The sequence below is a fragment of the Lepidochelys olivacea genome, assembly GCF_965140295.1.
Source record: "Lepidochelys olivacea isolate rLepOli2 genome assembly, chromosome: 8".
NCBI classification, from domain to species: Eukaryota; Metazoa; Chordata; order Testudines; family Cheloniidae; genus Lepidochelys; species Lepidochelys olivacea.
Genome location: NC_140418.1, coordinates 82,497,625 through 82,519,878, shown reverse-complemented (window position 1 = coordinate 82,519,878; position 22,254 = coordinate 82,497,625). Strand labels below are relative to the sequence as shown.

The following is a 22,254-nucleotide window of genomic DNA, read 5'->3' as shown; positions in this document are numbered from 1 at the left end:
AACAGAAACTGGGCCAATAAAAGATATTGATTTATCCCCTTGTCTATCTATTTTCATAGTAATTTGTAAAGCAACCAGTGATGGGGAGTCATTTCCCTTTACAGGTATGGAAGGCCAGTTCTTGAGCTGGTGGAAATCAGTGTAGCTTCACTGGAGCTCCACTGGTTCAATATTTCTAAGAACTATATTTTGCAATATTTCAAAATAAATAAAATAAAAATAACCCCACACAATGTTACACAATTCATTTAGCAAACTGAACTTTGTTTGTGAAGCTAATGTTTTAGCACATCATCTTCGGTAGCAAGACACTTATAGCTCACCTTTCCACAACAACTACTCTTCATTACAAATCATCATTAGGAGCCAATTTCCCACCTCAGGAATCTCTCCTGGAAACAAATTAAATGAATATTTAACACAAGAGTTTGTTATGAAAAATTAATCTTTAGGCCCTGCAATGCTTCATGCTCACAATATGCCCAAAAGCCAGTGTTAAAAATTTAATAAGTTTTTATTTGGGGGAAAAAAAGTGAGTCTGGAGTGTGGAGGGTCCAAGTTAATACAGTACATAGAAACCAGGGCAAAAACAAAGCAAAAAACAAGATTAGTGTAATAACGAAAAGAATAAGCAGCTTTCATGGAGATCGTATTATATGTTAGCAAAAGCACAACCTCAGAATTTACTATATAAAATACCAACAAGTATGGTGGAAGCACTAAGTGATTCCCCTTGGGCCTACCTGTATCCCCTGCTTTGAATTAAATAGGGAGAAAAACAGATTGGTTTAAATTTTACAACAATTTAGGCCTGAAGAAAACTACACATTTTCCCCAACACAAATCAGCTGCATTTAATTCCCCAGACAGCTGGCATGAACACAGCCTCTCCACAGGACACCTGAATTACAAAATTAGCACATTCAGAACTCTAAATCACATTCCATTACATCAAGCCCTAAGGTCCAACATTACTGAGAGCAGGAATACATTGCAGAGTTTCTCCTGAATTAACCCTCCTAGAGCACTTTCAAAGTTAAAGGGGAGGAAAGGGCAATTTAAAGATATATGGAAATTTACACATTCCCTCCCACCCTTTCTAATCTATTCTGATTTTTTGCCAAGTGGCACAGTTTATGGGACATAAATTGAAAATCCTTCTTTATAAACTCACACTTGTAAATTAGCCCACCTCATGCTGTTCTGTGTCACTTTGAAAACTCCTAGGTTAATATGTTTATTTCTGGTCCGCGGAAACGACATTGGCCAAACACTTGTCTCTTCTACCGCAGTTTTATTGCAATCTGATGTCATGCTTTTCAAAAAATAAATTAATAAATAAAAAAAAAAAAATAAAAAATCACATTTCCTCATTGAAGTTGGGTTTATGTTGCTTCCAACAAATAAATAATTATTGTTAAAATTATGTGGGATTAAGGGACAGCTGTTTCTAGATCCACATAGTAGTGACTTGGTCTTATTGGCATATGCTTGCCAATTCCTTGATAAATTATTACTATTATTTATTGATTATTTCTATGAGCATCCACAGTGTGCTAGGCGCTATACAAATGTGAAGTCTAATGCTGTGCAAGTTCAATTTTTAGACCAAAAGCTACAGTCACTTAAAAATATTATGCTCAAATAAATTGGTTAGTCTCTAAGGTGCCACAAGTACTCCTTTTCTTTTTGCGAATACAGACTAACACGGCTGTTACTCTGAAACCTGTCATAAAAATTAAGTTACTCTTCAAGGAAGCAATGGGGAAATCATAGTAATATTCTTTTTTTAAACAAGCTCAGTGGTTATGTGTTAAAAAGTTTCTTCTGCTCTGAAAGTTTCTGTTTTCAGAGATATTCCCTATATTTAATGTGAGTAATCTCAGTACAACCAATAATATATCTCAGATTGGTAGAAGAAAATTACATGTATCCACCATTCATATATTTTAATAAAAATTTGATGATTGATGATGATGATGATGATATTATAAAGGAATTCAGTAGATTCTGAATTCTGAGAATCTCAAAATACTTTACAGACATCAACTATGGCCTCAATCCTGCAAAGACCAACACACAGTTAACACTGTGAAAAGTCCAATATCCTTCAAGGAAACAAAGTTCAGCACATGCACAAGTCTTTGCAGTATTGGGGCCTAATTAAGTTGGATACTCACTCCATGATGAAGGTAATTATTTTACAGGTAAAACAGTTATTCAAATCCTAGTTATTTGTGTTTCTGATTATCCAAAATTTTATTTTATTCCTGAGTCCAAAATTCATAGAGAAACTGAAGTAGGGTTCCCAAAACTCCAGCTACCTGAATATTTTGGAAGTCCTTTAAGACAGCTGTATTGTATAATCAATATTTATCTATATACCTATTTTATAGATGGGAAAGCTGAGGCAGATAGAAGTTGCACAACCTCTTCTGCTTGCTACTTTCAACAACCCAGTCCTGGAGCACCATGGGAAAACAAACTGTGGCTAGCAGTGGGCCCACCATAGGCTTGTAGCCTCGAGGCATCCTACAATGAAGACACTCAGTTACAAGTGGATAGAAAGTGAATACCTAATAGACTCCACATGGGGAAAACAGGCCCATATAACAGCCTAGTGAAAGAGGGCAGACCCAATGAGGCCACTTTCTGAGGTTGCTGGTTGGCTTAGAGCTTGAGTAAGAAAAGGGTAAATGAGATACCCTCCCAGCTTGAGGAAGAATTTTGCTTTTTGTTGAGTTTGTAACAACACCAGCCAGGATGGCAGGTCAGATTGAATTACCAATGCCAGGGCAGACAAAGTATTTCAATTTCTCTTGAAATCACTAGATTTCCCTAACTTGAGCAGTCTGACCTTGCCCTTCCTTACACTGAGGAGGTTAATAAATGAGGTGTCATCTCAGAGATCAGTAGCAGCCCAACCACAGAAAACAGACCACAAGATATGATTCCAAAAAAGCTCTTTTCATTCACTGGGGCAGCTGCATCTCAAGGGCAGATGAGCCCATAGCTACAGAGTGCTGGCAGAGGAAAGCAGTTTTCAGTTACCAGCTTACAAGACAAAAGGAGTCAAACCTGTGTAAGGTTTAGACTATGTATCTAATAGTGAAAATACAGGAATGTGTACAGTGATGAAAGTGGATTTAGTTTATAAATTTGCATAGCTGAATATTTTGAGAAAGGATTCATGGAATTCAAAGGGCTTAATGGAAAATAATTACAAGGAAAGAGAACAATTTGCAATAAGTGGAACAAATAGAAAATAATGAAAGCAAACTGGGTTCAATCTAATCTACTGAAACTAAACTCTTAGCTGAGCACACGATAATGGAAATAATTACAATTACTGATTATATGGATGATAACAAAATAGCAATGGAGAATGGGTGGGAGAAACAGATGTTTCTGAAAATATTGTGCGTATTAGCGTTATTGAGAGTATCTGAATATAAATAAAATATCTATCGTAAGCAATGTTCCAATTTTCATTTCTGTTTTGGGATCTTCTATTATTTATTCAGTTTACTGGAAAAATTTTTATCCTAAGGCAAACTTTTGCCTTCCCCGCCACTCTGCATTACTTACATTATACACTGTACAATTACACTGTCCTTTGACATTGTTTTCTATGTTCTATTAATATTTATAAACAAAATCCCTGTGAAATGCATTTTAGAATAATAACTATTTTAACAAATTTAACCATGAGATGTTACCCAGGGTGAGTTCTAATGTCCTGTATTAATCACTACTGAGGACAGTGTTTGATGATAGAATTCCAAGGTCCCCCCCTGTAAACTTTATACAGATTCAATCATTGCATCTTCAAAGTCCATGGTGTGTGTCAGCTCATGTTCAAGAAGCCAGCAGTGACAGAGAATTGAGAGGCACTGCCTTTTTGCATTCTTTATCAGCTTTGCCTTGGAGAAAGAATATTCCTCACTTTAGTCCAGTACCCATGAAAAACACAATTGAGTATTCAATAAGCATCTAACTAACATTATTTATGAATAAAGAATTCAAGGAACATCTACATGAGGATAGTGTGCTGCAGTGTTCAGAAAAGGGACAGGGGATTAGAAAGCTCAGATTGTATAAGTAACTCTGCCATTGACTGTTCTGGGCAAATCACTTACTTTCCCTCTGTGTCAGGTTCCTTGTCTTTTAAATGGGCATAGGCAGAAAGTGATCTGAAGATGTACGTTGTAACAGGTCATCATTATTATATGCTTCTGCCCGCAACTAAGATGGGACACCTCCTGTGAGCTATTTGGACAAACAACTAGCCACTGCAGCATAACAAAGGCAATTTACTGGTGCTCCAGTCACTCATTCTTTTCAGATAGGAAATGAAAATCCTTCGTCTTAGCTCCAAAAATGTAATTTAACAATATATTGGTAAAAAAGATTACAGAGCCCTCCTTTCTTTGGGAAGAAAGATGTGTGGATGTTCATCCACTGTAGCATAGACCATGGTTTTCCAAGAGCAGCAATTGCAGGTAAATCATTTTTTCTTTTCCAAAGATTCATATTTAGGAGACTAAACACTCTTGAATCTAGGAAACTCAGGAATGTCTCTATAATACAATGGCAAGATAGTGAGAGAGGCAGGAAAAAGCAAAACACCCCACTTCCCAAAAATCACTAAACCAAACCAACTAACCAATTACATTTGCCTGGGGGTAGAGGATTTTAACCTTCCCTAGCCTGGTAACACTGACAGACTCTATTTTGATTGCTGTCTTCAGGTCAAATATAGCCTATACTACTTAGACCTGGTCTACACTTAACATTTAGGTTGACATAGCTACTTTGGTCAGGGGTGTGAAAAATCCACCCCTTGGTTGACTTAGCTATGCTGACCTCATCCCCAGACCCAGTGTAGTCACCAGTAGGTCAATGGAAGAAGGTCCATTGACAGTTATATCAACATAGCTATGGTGATATAGCTATGCTGCTATAGTCCTAATCTGGACATACCCTTAGTGAATATGTGCAGAGGACTCCATGCAAACCTCCTAGATGAAAAGACTGAGTTTGCTGAAGTTGCAAACTTCCCTTATGCTGAATGTCCTTAATATGTCCCTGGGGTCACGGGCCACCAGGCTAATAATGAGAGATGCTATCGACAGCAGATTAACAAACTTCTGTTGGAGACTGCAGCATCTTCTAAGCAGAGTTTTTTGTATAATCTTGTAGATGTCAAATGAACTCTCTGAGATGTTTATAGCCCAGGTGAAGAGGGTATCCAAGCAGGTTGTTTTTTTTTGGGGGGGGGAATACATAAAAGGATCCTCATTTGGCCTTTTTTACTATATCACAAAATATTTCAAATTTGAATTTGCATGTCCTTTGGCAGAATCTTTCCAAGATGCTAGGAGGACTTGAGCTCTTTGTTAGCGGAACTTACAAGGGAGCCCTTTATGATCTGTTCCAAGACACAGAATACAGGGTTTCTTCTTCATTCCTCTAACACCAGCGTGTTATATTGTCTATATATATACACAATTGTCTATGGGTAATAGAGAGATAAATAGACAATATGACAAAAACACACAAAGTTCACAAACACTAAGAACAAGAGTCAACGGGATCTCTCAGATGCAACAGGAACTGTGGGGCTTGACGCCCTAAGGTGTCACCTGCTGCAGGCTATGCTGTTGCTCACAACAAGTTTTACCTGTTATTTCAAATAACTACAATGAAAGTAATGCTATGGTGAAGAAGAATTAATCGGTGGTGAGAGGAGCAAATTAGTCATAGAGAGAGACAAGTTGTGCACAGCTGGGGAACTAGTTGCACCATCCAAGAGTGCTCCTTCACGGACTACAGTTGGAAAGGAACCTGCTGTTGGAGCAGAGGTGGTGCTGGGTGGACAATCACATATATTCCCCCCTCAGGGGCTAAAGTGAGAGACCCTTTGAGGGACTCAGTGGCTTAGAACTTTGAGCTTAGGTAGTTCCTACCTTGGAAGAAAAACACTTTGCTTATCTTTGCAAAGTCCTCTCAGATCCTCCAAATAAAAGGTGCCATATTTGTTCAAAGCATTTATTAGTTTGAAATTATTCTGCAATATGATGCATCAGCTTTTGGCCCCAGCTCTGTCTCCTTTATGTTGTTCTGGCAGTGCTAAAGGAGAGCTGTTCTAACAGGCAGCTGGTGAATGCCTTGAGATAGCAGAAGGGTAGGTGGCATAGAGGTGGCTGGCACTGGGAACATTCCAGGGTGAGCCAGAGGAATAGCTGGGAGGCAGAGCCAGTGTGATCACCAGTCAGCAGAGCAGCTCCAAAGGATCTCTCTGGGCATCATAACTTAGAGCGGCTCTTTGCCTGCTCTAGTAGGTATTGGGCCATTTCAACCCCCATTTGGACCAACAATCAGAGAGCAGAAAACTCAGTTTATAGCCCCTTTGTCTTCATCTCACTTGGCACAATTTGGTGAGATCTGGGGACTGAACCAGTATTTTTTTCTGTATAAATTGCTGTATAGATTAGCTAACAGGGCAGTTCTAAGTTTCTTGGCACTATAGTTTACATAATATCTGCAGAGATCATATAAATATACCCAAGCTTTTAAGACACTTTCAGATGAGGTGACATTTTATTTTACTTACGACAGGTAAAAAATAACGATCCCTTTAGAGTCTTAGTTAAGTATAGCTCATGGACAGCACGTTGTCCACCATAGACATTATAAACAGCAAATGACAAAAACCACCTCCTCAAACCTTTGGTATTCTACTCTACCTTGAAAAGAGAGCCCTCCTGTCCCCTTTTCATTATATTCTCAACAAATTAGCCCTCCTGTGGGTTACTGGATCAAGCAATGCAATTGGAAGTGTGATCTAATGCAGGACCCTTAACAAGCAAGGTTACGTATGACTATGTTGTTCCTTATTTATAAACATATCACTTTTACTAGCACATTTTAGATGGCAAAAGCTGCTCTTTCATTAGCAAAGCAAGAGTGGAGCATTACAGCAGGAGTAGGAACAAGGTCACAAGATCAGTTGTGTTAACTGCAACCCACTGTCATGAATTGATTCTTGTTTGTATGACCCACACCTCTACCTTGGAGACAGCTGAGATTTAGAAGATCCAATATTTCACACTGCTGTAAGATGTAACCAGCAGAGAGTAGAAAATAGAAATAAATGTGTAATTTTTTTTAGGGTATTTTATCTTATTTGTGAGGTGAAGAATTCCTTTGTGGATTTGTCTCTGATCACTTCGAATTACTTTGATGTATTCTTGTATGCTTAATTTTTTCTCTGCCTTTTTATTGTGCTGTCATGTTAATGGATTCATGTGCCATTTTTTGTTTTCAATCCAATCTGTCACAAACATGGAAAATCCATATGTTTCAGTAATTTGTAAACTTCCAAAATGTACTCTTCTTTGGCCTAAACTTGTCATTATTGCAGTAGTTCCCAAACTTGTTCAGCCGCTTGTGCAGGGAAAGCCCCTGGTGGGCCATGCCAGTTAGTTTATCTGCCGCTTCCGCAGGTTCGGCCGATCGCGGCTCCTACTGGCCACGGTTCGCTGCTCCAGGCTAATTGGAGCTGCTGGAAGTGGCAGCCAGTACATCCCTCGGCCCACGCTGCTTCCAGCAGTTCCCATTGCTTTGGAGCAGCACACCGCAGCCAGTGGGAGCCGCGATTGGCCCAACCTGTGGACACGGCTGGTAAACACTCCAGCCTGGCCTGCCAGGTGCTTTTCCTGCAGAAGCGGCGGAACAAGTTTGGGAACCACTGCATTATTGTGTAATTTAGTTAGCTGGCTATTCCACTTCTTTTCCTTTTCACCGTCCTATTATAGTGGAGAATAAGGAAAGACTGGTCATTGACCAGTCAATCAAAAACTTATGAAAATGATGAAAATAACAACTTCTTAAACATTTAATGTAATAGAATTAACACTCTCAATATGATAAAAATCTCTTGAGAGATAAAGATTGAGAGAAGGACAATTAAACTGACATTTACTCATTCATCTGACAAAGATTGGTTTCAACTATGCCATTTCCAATTTCATTACAATCTCACAATTTTACCCTCATGGGATATGTCTACAGAGCAACGAAAAACCCTTGAGTTCGCAAGGCTTGGACTGTGAGGTTGGTTCATTGCTGTGTAGATTTCCAGGCTCAAGCTGGAGCTCGAGCTCTGGAACCTTCCCACTCTGCAGGGTGAGCCTGAACCCAGAAGTCTATCCAGCAATGAAACAGCCCTGCAGCCCATGCCCTGTGAACTTGAGTCAGCTGGCATGCGCCAGTTGCAGGTTTTAATTTCCTGTATAGACATACCCATAATTAGTCTGTCTTCAAACCAGAAATAAGAGATTCAAAGGGAGTGAGATTTACCCTTCTACATTCCATTGGCCTTTTGCTGAATCTGTGACTTTATGTGACACCTCTAGATATGATTGTGATTTTTCAAAACATGACCCCAAACAAAAAAAATTGAGGAAATATTCATAATTTTGCATAATTTTTGGCTAGCTGTTTTACTGTTACCCAGAATTTTCTTCATTTTCCTCACCTGCTTTCTATCATCATATGCTAAGTTTGTCTTTTTACTATGTGTTTATGGTCCCACCACGACTGGACACTGTCTGCCATACCACAATAAAAACAATAAATAATGGCAATAATGTCCAATGGAAGACAAGAAGAAAGTAACAGTCTATACTTCTGCATCATCTGAAAATCAGTGCATTTCAAGAGCGTCGACTCTACTTCAGGTTTTAGGGAGGTTCTGTCACTTTGTTGTGCTGAGAAGAGTTGGGCACAGGCCTTTTCAGTACTGAATTTAAAATGATCAGGTCTTCAAAATGAAGAAATATTTCAAGACAGAAGCCATGATTATTTCTTTAAACATCTCAGAAAGGGGAACCCACTTTGGTCCAGAGGCCAATACAGAGAAAAAGAGTATAATGATTCCAGTACAGGATATCTAGTCCTCTAAAATAAATACCAACCTACAGCAGGTAAGGTGATTCCTTTCATGAGGAAACTATTTTGAATTTAGAAAGTTTGATTCTCCCCTCTGATCAGCACTGTAATGGAGTGGGTGGAAGGATAGCAGGATGAAGAAGTCTGTTATGACCCCTGATTCTGTACCAATCTTCTCCAGTGTGAATTGGAGCGGGGCTGCTTTAACTTGCACCTCTGGCTTATGGTCTGTTCTGCCCCCTTCCCTCCCTGAGCAGGCTCACCATGTCTGAAATGAGGAGCACTGTAGTTCACCAGGTGAGTTACAGCAAGAATCCAGGTCCTTTGTGCCATCTTAACATTGCAAAGGGACCAGAGTATAATGAAGAAATGGTCCCAGAATCCTTGTATAGTTCAATAGAAAAAAAAAACTATGTGAACTCAAAGTTAAGGTTGATTGGTGGTATGTTGTCCCCTTGCAGAACGCTGAGTTGAGCCAAGCTCAGGCTTCTGAAAACCAGGAAATACACGGTTAAGATTACCCAAGCAACTTTAACTCTGCCCTCTTTCAGCAATGCCATAGTATGCCTGTTAACATATATACACCTTTACTCTGCCAACTCCACAGTTGCTGAAATGTACAGGCTCTTTACCTCTTTTTACAACTCATTCACTCTCACCCACAGGATTCCAGGCATTGGCAACCTCAATTATGCATTGCCTGGTTTTCAGAAATGTGAATCTTGTGCAATTGAACATTCTGCAAGGGGATGACATACCATCAAGCATCCTTAACTTTTCATTAATGTGGGTTTCTTCTATTGAATTTTCTAGGGTTTATTTTAATCTGGAAAGGATATGTTGTTGATAGGAGTTAGACTTTTTGGCAGTTGTACATATCATGTCCCACAATTTGCAAACTGAGCCAGCCTCTCCCCCCCCAATCAGCTGGATTGTACCAGCCCTGATTCAGCGCACCTCCCCAGCCATCCCCATGACCCATTCATGGCATTCCCCCCTCCAAACTGATCCTTTCCCCACTACTGTGCCCAGGCCCCTTCCTCCGCCCTCCATTGCAAGCAGAAGTCCTCACTCCCTGGTCTACAAACATTTCTAGTTCTGTTAACTTCCTCCCTTCATCCTTCCCCAAGGGCCAGTCATGCCTGACCAACCTGATTGCCTTCTGTGATGAGATAACTGGCTCTGTGGATATGGGGAAATCAGTGGATGTGATATACCTTGGCTTTAGCAAAGCTTTTGACAAGTATTCTTTCCAGCAAGTTAAAGAAGTTTGAATTGGATGAATGGACTATAAAGTGGAAAGAAAGCTGTCTAGATTATTAGGCTTAATGGGTAGTGATCAACGGCTCAATGTCTAGTTGGCAGCCGGTATCGAACGGAGTGCCTCAGGGGTCGGCCTGGGGCCGATTTTGTTCAACATTTTCATTAATGATCTGGATGATGGGATGGACTGCACTCTCAGTAAGTTCGTGGGTGACACTAAGCTCGGGGGAGAGGTAGATATGCTGGAGGGTAGGGATAGGGTCCACAGTGACCTAGACAAATTGGAGGATTGGGCCAAAAGAAATCTGATGAGGTTCAACAAGGACAAGTGCAGAGTCCTGCCCTTAGGATGGAAGAATCCATGCACAGCTACAGGCTGAGGACCGAGTGGCTAAGCAGCAGTTCTGCAGAAAAGGACCTAGGGGTTACTGTGGATGAGAAGCTGGATATGAGTGTGTGCCAAAAAGTAGTGTGCCTTTTTGCCAAGAAGGCTAATGGCATATTGGGCTACATTAGTAGGAGCATTGCCAGCAACTCGGGGGAAGTGATTATTCCCCTCTATTCGGCACTGGTGAGACCACATCTGAAGTATTGAGTCCAGTTTTGGGCCCCCCATTACAGAAAGGATGTGGACAAATTGGAGAGAGTCCAGCAGAAGGCAACCAAAATGATTAGGGGGCTGGGGCACATGACTTATGGGGAGAGACTGAGGGAACTGGGCTTATTTAGTCTGCAGAAGAGAAGACTGAGAGGGGATTTGATAGCAGCCTTCATCTACCTGAAGGGGGGTTCCAAAGAGGATGGAGCTTGGCTGTTCTCAGTGATGGCAGATGACAGAACAAGGAGCAATGGTCTCAAGTTGCAGTGGGGGAGGCCTAGGTTGGATATTAGGAAACACTATTTCACTAGGAGGGTGGTGAAGCACTGGAATGGGTTACCTAGGGAGGTGGTGGAATCTCCATCCTTAGAGGTTTTTAAGGCCTGGCTTGACAAATCCCTGGCTGGGATGATTTAGTTGGTGTTGGTCCTGCTCTGAGCAGGGGGTTGGACTAGATGACCTCCTGAGGTCTTTTCCAACCCTAATCGTCTATGATTCTATGATTCCTATAACTGACTCATATGCGGTGCCTGGAGTGAAGGACAAGTATGATTCAGTGAAATGGTGTTACTGCTCAGGGTTCAGGATGGTTGGAGGATGGAGTTTGTGGCAGGGCTGGCAAGAAGAATCACAGACAAGGTTTCTGCTCCTCAATACTGACAATTTTACGTTTTAGAAAAAGATCCTCTGATCCCTGTCCAATAGATGTACCCCATCTCAGAGTAACAGTGAGGCATCAAAGCTTGCAATGTTTCTATGCCGAACAATACACACTTTTTGGTCAGCCATGAACTAGATTTCCTGATTATTGTTCTTCCTACATTTATTACTAACTTTCATGCTGTTACTGTAGCAATTATTCAAATGCTCAGGCAAATTAGATAAAACAATCACAGCTCCTGGACACAAATCTCTGATGCTGTCCAAATCTCCTCTCATACATTTTATGACATTTTATGGCGTGTACACCAGCAATACGGCCTGGATCAATTTTACCTGAGTGAATTGCCACAGTGGCCAGGAGATCATAACCTCTTGAATCACCAGTTAGGTGCTACAGAGTGGGCAAAACATGATGCCAATGCAGGCCACATCTCTTCATCCAAATCAGCAATCCCCAAATCATAGTGTAATCCTTGTTCTTCCGCAACTTCTGCCATCTTGTGATCCAAGAATCACCCCCAAATCCACATGTTGATAGCCCTTGCAGCACACATTTCTTTTGCCCAACTGGTCAAGGTACCTGTGCTGTGAGTTACAGACTTCCATGTTGTGTGTCTTTCAAAACATCACATTAATCTGCCCTGGAATCTGGAAGTAGTCACTCCCCAATCACTACCCAGGGGCTAGTAAAATACAGATTTTCTCAAACAAAAATCAACCCCAGGCTTACCTATCATCAGGCCTCATTCTTCCCTCACCCCAGCCTCAACCCTTCTCCTGTCTCTGTCCTCAGCCCAAACCCTCCACCACACAGACAAGTCTTCTGTCTCCAGCTCCTCCCCATCCAATAGAACAAAAATGTTTGGTTACACAGGCTGCTGATTATTCCTCTGTGTTCACAATGTAAACATCCCACTAAACTAAACATAGGTTATATTATACCAGAGATAATTTGTAGCAAGCAACAGGAGTTAAATCTTTCTTGCAAAGGTGTACAAAGGTTTGAAATAGACACATCAGTAGTGGGGTGCCCGGGGAAAATGGCATCGGCACATTCCCTCCAACTACCCAGACAAGCATAAAGTGGTTGAATAGAAACCCTCTCCTATTTTTTTCTTTACTGGTGCATGTGACTGTAACCCTTCCAGACTGCACAACTACACAAACAAGTGAACGTGTCCTTACGTGCCATTCACAATTTGGGTCTCACAAAGACTAGTGGATGTCGTTCACTATCTTGGGTAAAAATTGCCCAACTGAGACCATTTTGACCCACATCACAGCAACAGTCTGATCTCTAGCCTTGCATAAAAAAAGAGCCTAAAAACAAGCAAGCGAGAAAACAAACAATACAACTTGAAAAATGGCAGTTTTTCCTCAGGGCTTATATCTCCAGAATCCTTGGCTAAAATGACCCTGAATTTAAGTTCCTAACCCTTCTCTATACTTCCACCAGGTATAGCAGATTTCAGGACAATCCATGCAAGGAAGCAGATTTTAGAGCACTTAGAACTTTGTCCTTCAAAACAGGAAGGCAAGAGATTAAGTGGATGCCATGCATTAACTTCGGTAAAGCTTGACAGATGAAGACTATTTTGACCTGCATCACATAAGTAGTTTGGTCTCTACCTCTGCACAAAAATAGCTTGCCTAGAATTTGAGAAAATGGCTATTCTTTTTAGAGGGTATATCTCTGCTACCCCAAGCTCAAATCATAGAATCATAGAATATCAGGGAAGGAAGGGATCTCAGGAGGTCATCTAGTCCAACCCCCTGCTCAAAGCAGGACCAATCCTCAACTGAATCATTCCAGCCAGGACTTTGTCAAGCCTGACCTTAAACACCTCTAAGGAAGGAGATTCCTTCCTCTAAGGAAAGTGATCCCACTTTTGAGTAACTAACCCTACCCAGTACCCTCCTGAGTCATATCAAATTTGAAAGAAATCCAAATGAGCATGCCAGTTAGAGGGTTTAGAAAGTCCACCTCTAAACAGGTCTTGTTATGCTGTAATAATCATTTTGGAGGACTTTCTAGTAGCATTCGTGGTTCTCTCTTTTCATTGATGTTATTTATCTATCTTCTCTAGAGCCCATCACTACTCTATCTAAAGCACTTTAAAGAGCTTTAAAATAAAACAAATATTCAGGATTAACGGACGCCAGCAAACTGCAATTCTAATTTTAACCTGCTCACTGTTTTGCTTTGTTGATCCTTTGTTATTATATGGAGTTCTCTTCTGGTTAATTTAAGATGGCTTCCCCTGTCTTTTTATTTTGGGTTGAGACAATTCCCTGGGTTTTCACTAGGGACTCATTGCAGGATTCTCTTTCCTTTTGAGGATATTGTTAATAAAGTTCATGACTGGGAAACACAAAATGAATGCTGTTTTGAAAAAAGTCATTTGGCTGGCGCAGCCTGTGCGATGGAATAACCAGGGATGTTAGGTTAGTGGAACCAGAACATGGAAAACAATGATCAGGCAGAAATTACCTTATTTGTCCAAGGGGTAGGGATTTGAAAGGAGAGTGTGCCCTTTAGAAAATAAGCACCTAACCCCTTTTGCACTACACTACAGTAGTTCAAGCTTATTAGAGTGTGCATTATTCTCTCTTTTTCACTTGAACAAATCAATTTGCTGCTTGACAAATAAGTATATAATGCAGAATGCCAACTTACAGATTGGTAGCATTAAAGGGAGAGCATGGTTATACCGGCAAGGGACCATATTTTTTTTGCCTAAATTTCAGATTGTGTGATAGGAACTTTGTTTATACAGGATACATGACCCATTACATCTGCTATACTGCAAAAAAGCTCAGATATGGTCAACTGGGACCAAAACGGAAGTGTAAGTATTTAGAATCTCATGCATATACCACAAGCAACACTGGCTGATTTCTTCATAGGCACGACAAAGTTTGGAATTGATTTGTTATAACAGATGTGTAACAGGAGTAATGCAAAATGTTTTGCACAATTTTTTTAAACAGGATTTTAATATCATTAAGTGCAAAAACCTCATGTGCTCTGTCTTTAGGGGAGTTAAGTAATTAGCCAGTTTTCATTATAGTTCAAAATACACGCAGAGATATTAAATCTAATTGATTACGTTTATTAAAGTTACATTCCAGAAATCTAACATTAATTTGATAGGAAGGTAGGGAAAAATCTGCCCTCAATATGGAGGTTCTATAACTATTTTCATAATTGTAATCAAAGTCTGAGGGAGGAGGATTAAGTTAAACTCTGTCCTTAGTAAAAAGAAAAGGAGTACTTGTGGCACCTTAGAGACTAACCAATTTATTTGAGCATGAGCTTTCGTGAGCTACAGCTCACTTCATCGGATGCATATCATGGAAACTGCAGCAGACTTTATATATACACAGAGAATATGAAACAAAACCTCCTCCCACCCCACTGTCCTGCTGGTAATAGCTTATCTAAAGTGATCATTAGGTGGGCCATTTCCAGCACAAATCCAGGTTTTCTCACCCTCCACCCCCCCACACACAAATGAAGTGAGCTGTAGCTCACGAAAGCTCATGCTCAAATAAATTGGTTAGTCTCTAAGGTGCCACAAGTACTCCTTTTCTTTTTGCGAATACAGACTAACACGGCTGTTACTCTGAAATCTGTCCTTAGTGTTGTCTCTTCTGCTGTATTGGTACAGTGTGGTCTAATAAAAAAACCCAACACTTTCCACTTTTAAATTATTCATGCTCTTTTTCATTAAAAAAACAAAAAGTCAATTTAAAAACTTAGTAAAATTTTTATGAAAGTCAGAGACCCACAATAACTCTGACTTTGCAGTCCAAGGAAATGACCTCTCTTTATATTTCCTTTTCTTAATAAAAGCAAATTTAAAAATTTACATCTTTCAAGAGGGATGATGCCCCATAAACAAAGCATAAGTATGCATAGCAGTGCTCTAGGTTGGATGTCTGTCACTCAAATCACTATCATGCCTCAAGCTACCCTGATACAATCAGAAAAGAAAATGGAGTTAGTTAGATGGGTTTACAGGATGATGTCTGCATGAGTGACAGATGTTTGTGCTCCAGCAACATTATGTGCATTCAATTTTTATTATAGAACAATCGCTTCTAATAGCTTTTATGTTTATGTTCAATATGTTGTAAATCCACCTCCATACACACAAAAAATGAACAGAGAAATCTTATGAATTCGTATTCATATTCTTTTCCCAATAAATGCACTTTTTCTCAATAGAAAGTAATTTGGGCAGCTGGTGAACTGTGGAGTTCACCAATCTACAAGTTCTCAAACACACACAAACCATGTCTTCATGGTTCAAGGAAGAACTGACATTATGCCCGAAAGGATGATCAATCATCAACTGCACATTATCATCTGTTGTAAATTGGGAGTCTGATTAATAACAGTGATTCAAGTATGTTCCTGAAAACTGTGATCTTTATTGACTAAGTGGACTGGTGACTTTCTCTTTTCATGTTGTTTGCACTCAATTTGTGCTGCTTTCAGTTATTGATACAGTACATTACTATTTCTGTTATGATTGGTTTCCACATTATATAAAAGTCAATAGAAAAGTGCCAGGTGCAGCAGGTAAAGTTTTCATCAATTTTGTATACGTCTTGTTGCCTACTTTTGATTTTCTTTTTCATTCATCAGCAACCTAACTGAGCCTTGATATTTCTTTTGCCACCATTGGCATGTCAATTGTCATCTCAGGGCCTCAGTTCCCCTATATGTAAAGGTCACTGTGATAACACTAACTTACCTCGCTAGGGTACACATGTTTGTAAAGGGCTGTGACATCCTCTGATGAAAACTGCTATAGAAAAGTGCAGCACGTTATTATAACTATTTTTTCTGGGAACCAAAAAAAAAAAAAAAAGAAACCATAAACCATTATAAAAATGTCAGATGTTTTACTCCACATACCTTTGGGGTTACGTTGTCATTGCTGGATAACACAAACTGGATGATTTGGAGACAGGAGACAGCAGGATCTCTCCTAAGAGAGGCAAAATATAATACCAGGGGTTCTTAGAGATTCTGAAGAGAACAACATGAAAAATAAAGCTATATTTTCACCTGGTTCAGACAAGACACTCCAATATCTTGGTTAGTATCAAAGTACTGACTCCTGAGATATGTTATGGGTTCCTTTTCTTTATCTTGACCCACTATCTTTTGCTTATACCCATTTAATAAATTTGCTAGTAGATTTACACTGCATATATGTGTGTTTACTCCTGGGGAAATTCTGCATCTCTGTGGGGGTGCAGAAGTCATACCTTCTGCCGATTTCTTGGCTCCCCCGCAGGAAAATGGGGGAGCCAAGAAATCTGTGGGGCTTACCCTGGCGCATCAGCAGGGAGCAGATCACCGGGTGGGCCCGGGGGGAGGAGGGAGGCTGGGTGTTCATGCCTGCGAATGAGAGAGATACTCACACTCTGTCCGTCCCTCCCTGTTGTTGCATCCCGGGTTGGGAGGCATAGGATTGTGTGAAGCAGGCTCTGTTACTGAGGCAGAGCAGAAATGTAACAACTAAGCAGGCAGGCTGCTAATGTTTCCATTGTTAGTTAATGATTCCCATTCTTAGTCAATTAAGACTCCTTTACCTTGCCAGAGTGGTGTAAAGGAGCCTTTACAATTAACTTAGGCTTGAATAGAGACTGGGAATGGCTAAGTCATTATGCAAGGTAACCTATTTCCCCTTGTTTTTTCCTACCCTCCCTCCCCCAGACGTTCTTGTTAAACCCTAGATTTGTGCTGGAAATGGCCCACCTTGATTATCATACACATTGTAAGCAGAGTGGTCACTTTAGATAAGCTATTACCAGCAGGAGAGTGGGGTGGGGGGAGGTATTTTTTCATGCTTTGTGTGTATAAAAGATCTTCTACACTTTCCACAGTATGCATCCGATGAAGTGAGCTGTAGCTCACGAAAGCTTATGCTCAAATAAATTGGTTAGTCTCTAAGGTGCCACAAGTACTCCTTTTCTTTTTGCGAATACAGACTAACATGGCTGCTACTCTGAAACCTGTCAGCTAGGAAGGTCTATGTGCTTTTTTGCTTTTTCCCCCTGTGCCAGATAGGCTCAATGGGGTTAGATTGCAACTAGAATACAGATCTATTTTATTTACCCATTTAAAAAAAATGCAGGACAATGATTAGCAAAACTGTATGACTTTTATGTGTGAAAGTCTGAGCAATGTAAAGCAACATTCTACTTTACAGAACACCAAACATCGAAATAAAATTAATGTAATTTAAATGAAAATCCAGGATTATAACTGGAATGCAAGGTATTGGTTATCAAATATTTGTAACTTCAAATTTCTGTGTTTAGGAAATGTTGAACAGTTATTGTACTTTTTTCCCCTGTACAGTAGATTAAATAAATTACCAAAATAAGTGAAATTTGTGAGATTATATTGCATTATTTTGACAAATAAAAATATGCAGAATTTTGCATTTTTTGGTGCAGGATTCCCCTAGCTGCATTGTGTTCCATACTCAAAATGGTCAGCCAGAGAGGGAAGCATTATCTTTTTTAATTTGTCCCACTGTATGGTAATATGAGTTCAGATGCACCAAGAGGGGGACATTAGTCAACAGATAGAATAAATTCTCTATAAGAAAGAAGAATTAGATTGGACTGACATGATTTTTTTTTTTAAAAAAAACTCCCTTTCATTTTCCACAATTTAGCCTCTGTGAGAATCTATGGAATAGTTCTTGTGACAGAAACTAGACTAACTGGCCTTTGGTCTCCTGGTTCACAGCAGGCTGTTGTTTTTTTGAAGGCTGGGAAAACTCATGCCACACCCATCCCTTTGGTACGATACATGAACATGTATACTAATAGAGCTGGCAGAGCCTCACAGAGCTCCATTAATATTCTGGTGTATCAGGGCCCTGTATTTACTCAAGTTGATGTTTCTTAGGGCTTGTCTACACTTGAAACCCTACAATGCCACAGCCACAGTGCTGCAGCCGCACCATATAGTGTTTCATGTGTAGACACCGCCTATGATGACAGGAGGGAGTGTCCCATCAGTGCAGGTAATGCACCTCCCCGAGAGGCAGTAGCTAAATTGACAGAAGAATTTTTCCATCAACCTAGAGGTGTCTGCACTAGGGGTTAGGTCGGCTTAACTATGTCAATCAGGGGTGTGAATTTGTCACACCCTTGAGCGATGTAACTGGGTCGACATAACCTTTTAGTGTAGACCAGGCCTTAGTTTTGCAAGAACAATATTAGTGGCTATTGAAACCCATTAGATATAGGAATGAAGCCACGTGATCGGAAAACTTCCATCTGGTACAAAATGCAGATGCCCATCTGTTCAGCAGCACCAGTCAGCAAAGTTCTGTTGTCTGCATTGTGCAGAAGGTCAGACTAGAAACAATGGTTCCTTTCTGGCCTTAAAGTCTAAAGGCTCGTCTTCACTGCTGCGGCAGCACTGTAATGTGACTTGTCTAGCTCCCAGTGCTGGAGCACTGTCTACACTGGCACTTTACAGAGCTGAAACTTGCAGTGCTCGGGGGGGGGGTGGGGTGTTTTTTCACACCTCTGAGCGAGAACGTTGCAGTGCTGTGAAGTGCAAGCCCTTAATCTAATCCATCGCCCAAGTGCCCACACTCTGCAATAGTTTCTTATTGATTACAGAGTCTCTAATTTAATGTCCCCCTCTTGATTTTTGTTAAGCCCTTCATAACTTTAAAAGTGTCCCAGAGTAGCTACCAACGTTGTCTCAACTCCATGGGTCCTCATGCTAGGCACTGCTGTCTGCCATTGTGTTTACTACCATGTTTCCTAGACCTGATCTTCCCCAGATTAGACAGCATGATGGGAATAGCACCTGCAGCAGCCTTGTCTACACCAGCACCACCACTTCTGCATATGTGCTAACAAGGTTGGAAATCTTTTTGCCAACGTGCTTAGTGAAAAAGAGTGTTAGAGAGTTTGGTTCAATCACGGGAAGGGCTTTAAAAACTAGACCAAGAGCTTGAGTTTGGCTCTGTATTCTATGAGGAGATGGCTGAGAGGGTAGAGTGCCAACAAAAGAAGCTAGCCTGACTTGAAGAGAGACAGGAGGTTATCACTGTGTGTCACCTTAAAATGCCTCATGTCCATAGATAGTTCTCAATCAAACAAACCTGGCTTAGCTTAGATCCTATTTGGTAAAAGCAATTGCTATGTATTTTCTTACCAATAACTACTCGAAAGATGCAAACTTCATTGTGATTATTTACTAATCAGATTTGCCTCTCTCCATTTAGGCAAATTGTTTTATTGCTTAGTTGGTCTGGGAATAGGAAACCCCTTCCGAACATTCACGACCTTAATGTAATAACATGGATTTTAAAAGGCATCACTTCTAGTAGAAGGTGCTTTTGGGGGGGGGGGGCGAGCTGTGGATTGGGCAGGGGGAGTGGCCTGCTAGTGCTGCGGGGCCAGGGGATCTGCTGAAGCAGGAGTTGTCCTGCCCCTACTCTTTGGCAGGATGGCCTTCAGCAGGACCTTTGGCAAAAATGGTGGCATCCCCCTGTGCCTGCTCAGAAGACACTGTATGGGGATTCAGCAAATGCTAATTCTGTTTCGAACAGCATTTATTCCTGCCTGGATCTCCACACGGAAGTCAGGGGTTTGAGCAGGAGGCAGTGCTACAGAAGGAAATCACAACCCCCGCCCCGAGAAGAACATCCAGAGGGACACCCAGAAGGAAGCTCAGGGGAAGAGAAAAGTGCTTCTGAGACAGTACAGCCTACTTCCATGTGGCCAGGAGGAATGCTACCACTCCGCTTCTGTAAGTCAGGGCACAGAGTGAATTACACCAATGTAACCGAGTGGAAAAATTGCTTCCTTATGTTCGTTCAAGTTTCATTGTATGCTGAATTGTAGTGATACATTCTATGAAGCAGTTAACACAAAGATCTATGCCAGGATACATCCTAACAGCTCCAGAGCAGGTGTTACAATGGATTAACTGCCTGTCATTTTAAAAAAAAATAAAAGGCAAACATCTAAACCTACAAAATATTTGTATCCCTACCCTCCTCTAACTTCATTACAGCCCAACTGATTAAATTAATGCTTTGGAAACACTCTTCTGGACTAAAATGCCCATCAGTTTTCAGACTATGTTGCATGTCTTACAGCTCAGTTATAAACCCGTCTAAAAGGGAGGGTCATAATGGAAATACTGACAGCCTCTTAACTAAAGCAGGAAAAATTACATCATGATTCCCCTCTAAAAAGGAACATAGGAAATATTTGGCTAGGCAAAAAGGATTTCTTAATAAGATTCTATTGTCCTCTGGAGATACAATACATACATAAGTGGCCAGTTTTTCCAAAAAGAGCTCACTGCCCTCAATTTGTGGTCAGTTTTAAAACACCTCAGGCTCCCAATCATACCTCTTGCTCAATGGGAGCTGCTGGGTTCGAAGACCTTGGTGGAGAATCTTGCCCCTTTACCAAGATGCCTAAATGTGCGTTTTGCTCTTTTGAAAATGTAGCCACATTTTTTCCAGGTGCCTAAGGGGGAAGATGGTTTCCTTCAAGGGAAGCATCAGACAAAAACGTTTGGCAAGGGGAAAGCACCCGACAGAAGTAGGTTCAGCAAGCAGAGAAAGCTTGCAAGGAAAACTAATCTTAAAGTAGAAATGACCTTTAGGGACACCTTCTCAGGAGTGGCACTGCAAAAGTAAATAAAAAGATCAATTGGTGGGATATTGGGTAGGTGGAAGGATTCAGACAGAGGGATGATTCCTCAAGGATGATATGGCCAACAATGATGCTCTCCCAGGAACTAAGGCCTCGCTAGGAAGATAGAACTACAGACAGAAGTACAATATTTTGGACATGGAACTAAACACTATCATGATCCTTGTAGCATCAGGGAAAGCCCTGGGGATTTAGGACATGATCTAGTCCCACTGAAAGCAATGGGAGAATTTCTGCTGACTTCAATGGGCTTTGCACATTTGACTTTGGTGGATGTAAGAAATAGCCTCAGGCATAGAGTCAGAGGAGGAAAAGCACCACAGGCAATTAATCAGCCCCCAGCCCGGCCAGCTGGCACAGGAGACAGAAAAGACATAGCCAAAGTGACAACAGGCAGGGTATCCAAGAGTTGTAGACAGACAAGCAGGTGGGCAGCATTCAGGCAGAGTTATTGTCAGTGGCTGGCTAGCCAAGGACATTAACCAAACTCCCAGACATCCAAACAGTAGAGCAGTGAAACCATCAGGAAGTGAACTACTGTGCATTAGAACTGTAGGTGACAGCACAGTGGCCATTGGGGGTAGTGTGAAAATGCTGAGGAGTCAGGGGCTATGGTTTTGCTGCATATTGGGATGGTAAAACAATCCAGGGAAGATAAGTGGCCTATTCTTTCTCCCCAGTGAAGTCAGGGGGAGTATGCGCAGGTCCATTGTGTGTATACAAATAGGTAGTGTGATTTAACAAAATTCAGTTCACACATATTTCCTTAAATGCCTCAGAGTTTAATTTAAAATTAAATTACCTGCTAGCCCAGATGCATTGTTCAGTTAATGTGTGGACATCAAAGCCACATTGCATCAGTTGTAACAGCCTCCATTTAGAGAAGAACCTGCACACACATGCCTGTCTCCTCTACAGGCTGTTGAAGACCTCAGGAGTCATGTTTGGGCCTAGCACTAACATCCCAATGGGCTCAGTCCTGTAGATCTTACTAGCCCAACTCCCATCTTTAATTAAATATGGCAGTTCTAGCCCTTTTACTGCTGAAA

The 22,254-nt window shown here is 40.9% G+C and overlaps 1 protein-coding gene across 4 annotated transcripts in view; it reads right to left on the bottom strand.

Annotated features, from left to right (window-relative positions):
- The window catches only part of ADGRL4 (adhesion G protein-coupled receptor L4), a 189,161-nt gene that overhangs the window by 149,113 nt on the left and 17,794 nt on the right, over nucleotides 1-22,254 (bottom strand). For 2 of the 4 annotated variants that reach the window (XM_084636592.1, XM_084636588.1), the window contains exon 2: nucleotides 16,407-16,479. The gene's annotated coding sequence lies outside the window, so the exon portion shown is untranslated. Of the gene's footprint in view, nucleotides 1-16,406; nucleotides 16,480-16,918; nucleotides 16,988-22,254 lie in introns of those variants that run through there. The other 2 variants (XM_084636593.1, XM_084636589.1) reach the window with 2 other exon arrangements.